Source organism: Vicia villosa, unplaced genomic scaffold (assembly GCF_029867415.1).
Source record: "Vicia villosa cultivar HV-30 ecotype Madison, WI unplaced genomic scaffold, Vvil1.0 ctg.005121F_1_1, whole genome shotgun sequence".
Taxonomy (NCBI): Eukaryota; Viridiplantae; Streptophyta; class Magnoliopsida; order Fabales; family Fabaceae; genus Vicia; species Vicia villosa.
The window spans coordinates 50,853-61,036 of NW_026706577.1; positions in this window are offsets into that span (position 1 = coordinate 50,853).

Here is a 10,184-nt window from a genome sequence, read left to right on the forward strand (position 1 = left end):
GGGGGTACGAAAGCGCTTTCAAAAAGCGCTCTTATAGGGGGTACGAAAGCGCTTTCAAAAAGCGCTCTTATAGGTGGCTTATGAAAGCGCTTTCAGAAGCGCTCTTAAAGGGGGGGGGTACGAAAGCGCTTTTACCCTAAAAAGCGCTGGTAAAGGCAGGGCTACCAGAGCGCTTTCTAAAAGCGCTTTCATAGCTGTTTCATAATCCCGAATTTCTTTCACTGCCCATAACTTACGAAGAACCATCGCTGCCTAGAACTTCATTACGAAGAACCATCGCTGCCATCGCTGCCCAGAACTCCATAGAAACTCCATAGAAACTCCTCAAAACCGTATCTCATCCTCAAAACCGCCCAGAAAAACAAATACGAAGAGAAGACGAAGCTAAAACGAAGAACAAACCCTGCCCAGAAAACGAATTCGAAGCTAGAACGAAGAACAAACCCTGCCCAGAAAACGAATACGAAGAGAAGACGAAGGTACACGATTTATAGTTCTGTTTTAGGTTTCTCTGTAATTGTAGTTAGTTTAGTACTAAAAACGTAGTTAGGCTATTCTGAAAACGAATACGAAGTGGTATTGTATGGACTACTATGTGTTGATTTGAAGTCGATTTGTTCATGTTTGTTGGCTTACGAACCATTGCTGGGTTGTGATGATTTAGAGTGAACTGGTATGGAATTGTTTGCATATTTGGATATTCATGTGGCTGCTTTGAGATGTGGAATTAGTTTGTAAATTCTGTTATAGGTTTTTCTGTAATTGTAGTTAGTTTAGTACTGAAAATCGTTATAAGTCAGCTAAGTTTGTGGTGAAGTTTGTTACTAACTGGTAGAAGGCTATTCTGTTAGGTTGTTATGCTAATGGGAAAAAAGCAGTTGGTTTAAACTATTAAGGCTACTATAAAACAATTAGGGAAGTTAGTTATATGGTAGTTAATTTTAATGCTTGAATGAACAAGTTAGTAGTCGAGGTTAAATGAGTGAATTTCTTGACTTGTTCTCTTGCATTGCTTTTGGTTTGAACTGTGATTTTTTCTGTTAGGAATGTGAGTATGGATATATGATAGCTGTATGAACTTGGTTCATAGGTATGTTTTTATTTGTTTTCACATTTTTTTTATGTATATGGTATTGTATGGACTACTATGTGTTGATTTGAAGTCGATTTGTTCATGTTTGTTGGCTTACGAACCATTGCTGGGCTGTGATGATTTAAAGTGAACTGGTATGGAATTGTTTGTGTATTTGGATATTCATGTGGCTGCTTTGAGATGTGGAATTAGTTTGTAAATTCTGTTATAGGTTTTTCTATAATTGTAGTTAGTTTAGTACTGAAAATCGTTATGAGTCAGTTAAGTTTGTGGGAAGTTTGTTACTAACTGGTAGAAGGCTATTCTGTTAGGTTGTTATGCTAATGGGAAAAAAGCAGTTGGTTTAAACTGTTAAGGCTACTATGAAACAATTAGGGAAGTTAGTTATATGGTAGTTAATTTTAATGCTTGAATGAACAAGTTAGTAGTCGAGGTTAAATGAGTGAATTTCTTGACTTGTTCTCTTGCATTGCTTTTGGTTTGAACTGTGATTTTTTCTGTTAGGAATGTTAGTATGGATATATGATGGCTGTATGAACTTGGTTCATAGGTATGTTTTTCTTTGTTTTCACGTTTTTTTATGTATATGGTATTGTATGGACTACTATGTGTTGATTTGAAGTCGATTTGAGAGCGCTTTAAAGCGCTGTTAAAGGCCAAAAAAAGCGCTTTTGTTTGTCTTCCGTGTTGTAGTGTTATATGTTTCTCATTTCAGAAGATGTTCTAATACAAGTACCATCAGAACATGAACCTTATGTAAAGCTGAACAAACGCTGAAAATAAAAGCCACTGAAGTTCTAATGAAGTAACTTCTGAATGCACCAACCGCTGTAAACAAATTCTGATAGAAGTTGTGAAGAAAGTCACAATGCAAAATTCTGATACAAGATAGAATACCGTTAAAAACATAATGATTAAAATACGGCTGAAGCACTCATATGGAACAATTTCCAAGAATGATTGGAGAAACAAAAAGCACATGCAGTTCATTGGAGAAACAAAAACAAAAGGTAAACACGCAAAAAAAAAGAAGACACACAACATTTAATGCCTTCTCCAAAATCAATACAACGGACGAATTCTTGAAGCTATATATATATATATATATATATATATATATATATATATATATATATATATATATATATATATATATAGAAGAACTCTTGAAAAGAAAATGAGAGAGCTCATATACAAAGAAGAACACTTACGTGAACTCTTACGCTGAAGAAAAATATTTTCATCAAAAACAATCAGTTCACCTTTCATTCTTCCGTTTATTTCCTCTCCAAACATAAAGGAAAATCTTTCCCAATAATTATGCAAGAAAGAAACCAAATTCAAACACAAACAGTAGAAAGGTTCCAGTTGAGTACTACGTATGTGTAGGGTGTTAATAACTTCCCTATGTATAACCAACCTCCTGAACCCCAGAAAAATCTATTAGGTGAAATCCCCACACCTAGACACTTAGGGTAGATTGAGATCTATTTCCCCTTCATCTCCATTAGGATAAATTAAAAGTTCGTGTAACTAGGAAACACCCCCAAGGCTGCCTTCCTCCTTCCAAATCCCGCGTGAAGGGTTGTGCGTGCCGTTTCCGTGAAAAAGGGAAAGTAAAATTTCCACAATACACACGTACCCTTTTAATATTTTCATATAACGTTCATCAGGGTACATCTATCTCATATAAGCTGGTCCACACAACTGTGTCGCTTTCACTAGATGAACAACTAGATGCACCATTATGTCAAAATATGATGGAGGAAAAAATATTTCAAGATCACACTAAGTGATAATTATTTCGTTTTGCAATGTTGGTAAGATCTCAGGACCAATCGCCTTACTATAAATTGACCCGAAGAAAAAACACAATTTAGTTATGGTGCTTCTTACTTTTTCTGGAAAAATAGAACGTATCTCTAATGGTAGAAAATGTTCCATTATGACATGGAAATCATGTGTCTTTAAACATTTTAACTTGAGCTCTTTCATGGACACAAGTCTTCTGATATCTAAAGAGTATCCTTCAGGAACTTTAACTTCACTCAGAAACTTACACAATTTTTTTTCTCTTTTCTAGATAGAGTATAAGCAGCAGGTGGTAGATATGTTCGTCTTCCTTTCTTCCCGGGTCCTAATTCAGTTCTTATTCCCATATTTACCATGTTCTCCCTTGCTTTAAGGTTATCCTTATACTTTCTTTTTATCTTGAGTAATGTACCAATAACACTTTCAAATACATTTTTTTCAATATGCATAACATCGAGAAAATGTCTCACATACAAAGATTTTCAATATTGCAATTCAAAAAAAAATCGACCTCTTCTTCCACCCACCTTTGACAATTGTATGTGCAAAATGCTTGCCAAACTGAGTACACATGTATTTCACCTTTTCAAAAATTTGGTCACCTGACAATGTAGGTGGAGCTCTATGTTGTTTGGTGTCTCCATTGAATGCTTTTCTCCACCCACGGTAGTGATGTTTAGAATTTAAGAATCTACGATGACCGAGAAAGACATTCTTCTGACAAAGGTTCAATCACATCGTATCGGTTCCATCTTCACAAACAGGACACACACGTTGACCTTTAATGCTATACCCAGATAGATTCCAGTATCTTGGAAAATCATTAATTGTGGCAAATAACATCGCCCTCAAATTGAAACTTTGTTTCCTGTATGCATCATAAACCTTCACACCGTTCTCCCACAAAAACTTTAAATCTTCGATCAAAGATGTCAAGTATACGTCTATGTCATTCCCTGGTTGTTTAGGACAGGAAATTAACATACATAACATCATGTACTTACGCTTCATACATAGCCATGGAGGTAGGTTATAAATCATAAGAATCACATGCCACGTGGTATGTGATATACTTTGAAGACCATGTGGGTTCATTCCATCAGTAGATAATTCCAAGCGAATGTTTCTTGCTTCTTCTCCAAATTCAGGATAATCATTATCAATTTTAGACCACTGGAGAATCGGCAGGATGTTGAAACTTTCCATCAATAATTCTTTCATCTGCATGTCAAGTCAAGTGTCTTGCATCTGTTTCACTACTTAACATGCGTCTAAAACTCGGAATTATAGGAAAATACCATAAGACTTTTGCTGGAGACATTTTTTTCTTATTTCGAGATAAACACCATTTAGGGAACTCATTTAACAATGCACATTCGTTTAGGAAAAAAACGCAATCATTTGGACTAGGATGTATCTTATCATAGCTCATGCCAATAGAGCACAACATATTTTTGGCCTTATAGGTTCGATTAGGAAGAACATTATCCTCCGGAAGCATATATCTCATAAGGGCTAATAACTCTGTGAAACTTTTATCCGACCATCCATTGCCCGCCTTTAAGTTGTACAACATTAATACCGCAGACAATCTTGTGAATTTAGTGCAACCTTTATACAACGGTTTCTCTGCATCGCTTACCAACCTCTCAAACATTTAGGGAAAATCCTGAAGATCTTCTTCAAGTGCTTCTGCAATCTCTTCGACTCGATCACAATCATATGTATCGTATCATTATCATCTGAAGCATAGGTCGTATTACTCTTCTCCTCCGGTTCAACATTATCCTTACTTTTTTCACCATGGAATATCCAAAATGTATAACTTTGATCAATTCCATGCCGTAATAAACACAATTTCAACCCATCTGCGTCAACCTGACCCACATATCAACAACCTAAGCAAGGACAATTCATTCGACAGGGCTCTTCGACATGTTCAACAATAAACTTAACGAATTCCAATACCCCCATTATCGTAATCTTTTGACAATCGATTGACAACATCCATTTTTTATCTATGGTTTTACTACTAAGTAAGCTACACAAAAACTTTAATCAGTCACACAACTATAGCAAAAGAACAACTAATTACCTGTAGAGAAAGTCAACAACTTTTGGAAACCGGGGATGCAGTAGCGGTGATGAAATCGGACCTCAACTATACATAAACAATTACGTTCATTAAGTCCATTTCAAATATGTTCAAAACAAAAATCAACATTGTATTCATCGTTACAAACATGTTCAAAGTCAAGTAAACATAACGGCAAACATGATTATCAATTCACAAACGAAATCGGAAATCCAAAATTCATGTCATTGATTAATTCAACTTTGAAACATGTTAAACCAAGTTCCCAACAACCCATAATATACAAACTAATTAAGGTGTCCATTTTTTATTCAACTTTTGACAATCGATTGGAAGACATCCATTTTTTATCCATGGTTTTACTATTAATTTAGATAAACAAAAACACTAATTATTGCTAATGACCCATAAATTAGAGAATGAAATTTTGATCAATTAAAATACTTAGAGAATGAAATTTTGATCAATAAAAATACTTTTTTAATGGTAATCGAATACATGTACTTCTTTAAGATTCATACACATAACAACATTAAACATGAAAGCGTTCATAGCACTCAATAATATAACACAGAAGCAACATTAAACATGAAAGCGTTCATAGCACTCAATAATATAAGAGTAGATATCTTAAAATATCTCACTCATAACTGATAGAAAAAAGAGTGTTCATAGGGCATTGGCTAATATGCATAAGGATTTTCCTTATGCACCATGCATAAGTCAATCTAAGCCATTGGATCATGTTCTTAATCCAGTATTGAGTATTGAGTATTGAGTATTGAGTATTGAGTGGTGAATATTGAGTTTTGAGTGATGAGTATTGAGTATTGAGTAATAACAATTGATGTTTAGAATTTGATCTAATGATCCAATGGTCCATAATAATCTATGCACGGTGCATAGATTTTTATCTATGCACGGTGCATAGATTTTTATCTATGCACGGTAACTGCACCCTGTTCATAGTATCATTAGAATGGCGCATCCAATAGCAATGGCTATATTTTCCATTTGTTGTTATTTATAAGGGTCGATGTTTTTTTATTTCATGATCCTTTCATTAAACAAAGTTGAAATTTGTGGTAAGAATATATTCTCTACTATATAGTATTTATTAAAAGTGAATTGATATGTGACTTATTCTCTAACAAAATTTACCTTAAGTTTTGTGAAAGAGATAATGTTAATGTGTCAAAAATAAGATCCTGTCTATCAAATATATATTCTAACACCTATGCTAATTAGAGCCAATTTACAAAGTCAAAAGCCGCTATTTACAGCTACGAGCAGACTCCAATACAATGAAGGAAACACAAATTAAAGAAGGCATCCAACAGGGAGAATATCAAGTACATATTAAACATCACCTACAAGCAGCATCATGGAGTTGAGAGATGCTCAAGTTTGAATGTTGATATCACAGGACAGTTGATAGCAAACACAAAAGTCATCCATCTTCCATACACATTCCATTTTTCAATCCATCATATGCATGCTCATAAAATTTTTCATTCCCAAATTCTAACCCCATAGCTATCATGTTTGTAAACCAAAGGGAGTAGACACAAATCTAAGAGAATATCACACATTAATCACTATTAGGTTGTTAACTTGTATCATGTGAGAACTGTCACATAGTACAAAATAACTTATACAAAATAAATATTCTTAAATATGGAGAATAACAAGAAAACCATCAAAACCAGTTGAAACAAATTAAAGTTAACTATTACGTTAAAACAAATTTAATCCAAGTTACATATGAGTAAATAAATGGAAATCAATTTTTGATTTTAGAGATGAAAGTCGAAGCACTTTTTATGGTGAAAATCGAAGCACTTTTTATGGTGAAAATCGAAACAACGATGGAGAATGTCTCATCCTATCATGAAGACAAACAAATACATGAAATTAGGGTTGTTGGTCTTACCTTGTTTCTAAATGTTTGCGGCACAATTCTTCTAGATCAACTGTTGAACCCTCTGTATTATCCTTCTTAATAACAAACAGTAGCAACAATGTAAAACAGAAAGAAAATCCAGCCATATCTGTCATTGAATGGCAAGAAAGAAAACACAAATATGTGCTTAATTACTTAAAGCAATCTTAAGGAAGGAACTGTACTAAGTTTGGTTCAAAACTTAAAAAAGGCGAATTGACTCAGTTTAGATAATATTATCATTATCATTACAAACTTATGACAAAATAAAAAATTACAAAACTTTTAGCAACATCTGTAGGTTTCTTAAACAAAAGCTTATCATATAAGGTGAAAATAGCACCAGCGCTGCATCTAAGTGCTAAGAAAAATTCAATAAATTCATATTATTCATAAATACCGATGAGCTCCCATAACTTTCAATCAATCACAACCTCTACCCACTGTCAGTAGTAGTGATAACAGCAACAATGAAAATGAGAAGCCGAAGAAGAAAAGAAAGTGGATGAGGGGTGACTTAAGGATTACCTAGCAACGGCGCTACTGCAAGGTGTCCTCTTCGAAGGAGCGTGTGTGCGATTGACAGAGATGAATGAGTGAGGGTTGAATAAGAAGTTGCGATTGAGAGAGATGAAATCCAGAAACTTATTAATGAAGAGATTCGAGAGTTTGAGAGAAAATATGTTTTGAGAGAGATAAGAGATTCGAGAGTTAAGTGCTTCTGGAAAAAAAAATAGTTTTAGGGTTTTTAGAAATTAGAAATAAATGATCCTTGTAATACGGTGAACTGACTTTAAAGAAAGAAATGTGCGGATAGCATGAGTCGCCACCGACTTTTATTTTATCCAATAAGAAAGGCTAAAAGAACAGAAAAAACCTTTTGAGAAATTTTGAGTTCGGGGGGTAAGTTATACAAAGGGAAGGTGTAAGGCACCCTTTGCATTCATGGTTATCCATGGGCTCTTAATTGCTTAGCTCACTTGGTTTTTAAAATGTTTGAATTGTTTGATAAGTAGGGTGGGAATAGAAAAAAGATTCGTTAAGGACTTTAGCTTGTAAATAAGCGTAGCCTTGTTTTGAATTGATTTGGAAAAGAGGTGTGAAAAGTAATTTGAATTTTAGAGCAAGCAATTAGTAGCAACTACCCTAAGTTTGAAAAATCGTTCTTTTAGCTTTTCAGGCGAAAGGATCTATCTATACCATGAGAGAGCAGGAAGTCTTTCAATTGGATGTTTAAGGGTCATCGAGTTATCGTTCGCCATAAGACTGTTCCATGCCATAAAGTGGGCAGGTAGTCTAAGGGAAGGATATAATAGTCATTAATCTTTTTAGGCATCATGCGAGGATACCTTAGCAATTGGGACAATTATTCTTTACCGAGGCAACTTCAAGGGAGTTTCAATAACTTTGAAGGCAACAGGCAACATTGCTTTAGGTATCCTCGGAATCGAGGGACTTGACTATTTAGTGTATTTAGAGGCAACAAGGCAACAATATAAGGCAACAGGAAACAAGAAGGGTTACCTTAAAGGTGTGTGAGTGCAAACAATCACGTGGTTAACTTCAATGACATTTATCTTATAAGTTAGTGATCTAGGTTCAATTAATAATCTTGCACTCCCCACAATTACTAACCATGTAGTTTAAAATTGTAGAAATTAAAGGCAGGAATTAAAACCTACGCTATTACAATAAACACCTGCGGGGATGGGGGAATTTAAAAAGGCGGAAGAATAAAAGGAATCAATAATTAGTTTTATCATCTTGATCTTGAACCTTGATCTTCCTCGAACCCTCGATAGACTCTGAAAATTAAGAGGAAAATAGACAAGGGTGAGTGTAGGAGGAATTCATTAACAGATGAAGTAGATCCTAATTTAAAATAAAAATAAAATGGCATTAAAATAAATAAAGAAATAAATAAGAAACTTAGCTTTTGATTGGTAGGGCGCGTAGTCGGAAGATCTAGATCTTGAGGTAACCCTGAAAAGTAGGCGCGAAGAAGAGAAGTGTTAGTGCATTAAAGATTCATTAACTATTGGTATAAAACCTATTTTATCCCCAAGAGGCAAATAAAATAAATGAATGGGGTTGAACAAACCCTAAAAAGTTAACGAAGTCGAAAGTTCGACCAGATAGATAGCCAAAATAAAATTTACTAATTATAGGGTTAGTGGGCAACATCTACCAACAATGGATTTTTAAGGGAAAACAGTGATCGGTAGTCATGTTGAAAAACAGCTGGCAACAGCTGGCTAAAATAAAACAAGGGTATAAGAAAACCTAAATTGATTAATGAATTAAAACGGATGTGAAAAGGCAATTATTGTAAAAGAGATTTTGATGTTATGAGAAAAATAAAAATAAAAAGGAATAAGAAAACTTAGCTCTCTGATCAGGTGTGATGCGGCTGTGAGGGTCCATGGTATACCAGCATTCCTGGGCCTTCGAATCTAATTGCATTGGAGATATAATGGTGGTACGTGATGGTGCAGCGTATGCGCTGTGCATGTCAGGCGTACATAATTTACAAGCAAATAAAGCTGAAAAAAATGTGTCTGGGATAGGGATCGATCCCAGGTCTTGGAGATTGCCAAAGAAACGTGCTGGCCAATTATGTTGAATTAATTTGCTGTTAGTAGAATGTAAGCAAATAATTAAATATAAACAAAATGTCAATGAACGAAATTCAAAAGGCAGTCCACGTAGGGGCCCACTATCGCGCACGTAAGCCAATGAGGAAGAGAGAGAACGTATGAGACTATTGACCGTCCAATCGGAAGAAGGAAGAGAAACAGAGGTGGTTGACTAGCCAACCAGAACAAAGCGTGCGTGGACCCACACTATTTACCTTCTTCTTCCTTTTTTTGACCAAGAATTGCTATGAATTTGCTACAGACTGGCCACAGTTTTTTCCTAGGAGCACCTCGTAGCAAACCTGCAAAATTAACAACTCAGAAACGCAACGTTAACGAAGCAAGATAAACACCCAGGTTCACTAAAAAAACCCTTGGGAGTTCAATGGGCCTGGTTTCGTTTCATATAGCCGAGCGTAGCCATAGTTATGAAGCTTGGAGCTTGGATGCCCTAACAATGGCAAGTGATCGTACGTCTACCAAAAGCTGCAGATTAATGATCAAGTTGATCCTAATACACTCCATGAACACATTAGAATCGTTAGTTTGCGTTGACATACATTAATAAATCGAAAACAAAAAATTAACATAAAGAACATGAAGAAC